This window comes from Plasmopara halstedii, assembly GCF_900000015.1.
Source record: "Plasmopara halstedii genome assembly, contig: Scaffold_555, whole genome shotgun sequence".
Lineage (NCBI taxonomy): Eukaryota > Oomycota > Peronosporomycetes > Peronosporales > Peronosporaceae > Plasmopara > Plasmopara halstedii.
In genome coordinates, this window is record NW_020187475.1 from 961,163 (window position 1) to 961,692 (window position 530).

The following is a 530-nucleotide window of genomic DNA, read 5'->3' on the forward strand; positions in this document are numbered from 1 at the left end:
AATTCCGCATCCTTTTTAAGGAGATTGGATAATGGCCGGGCGATTTCTGCGTAATTTACGCTGTACTTGGTCAAGTACTTGACAAGACCAAGCCACTTACGCAAGTCCTTCTGAAGCGGCCAATTTACAATGGCCTTGACCTAAAGATCCGCACGAAGGCCACACTTCCCAACGAAGCACCCTAAAAAGGAAACCTCTTCTGCGCCAAAGATGCACTTGTCTGATTTGGGTTACAGTTTGTTAGTGTGCACGCAGTCGAGCACCGCTCTTAGATGAACGATGTGGTACTCCTCATCTATCCTCCCGTGCTCCGCACGACTGTGAACGAAATATCGTCAAAGGATGTCTGTGCATAAGCCCTGTGGGGCCTGAACAACTGGCCGGGCGATTTCTGCGTAATTTACGCTGTACTTGTGCAAGAAATTGGCAAGACCAAGCCACTTACGCAAGTCCTTCTGGTTCATTGGAAGCAGCCAATCTACAATGGCCTTGACCTTAGCGGGATCCGCTCGAAGGCCACGCTTCCCAAT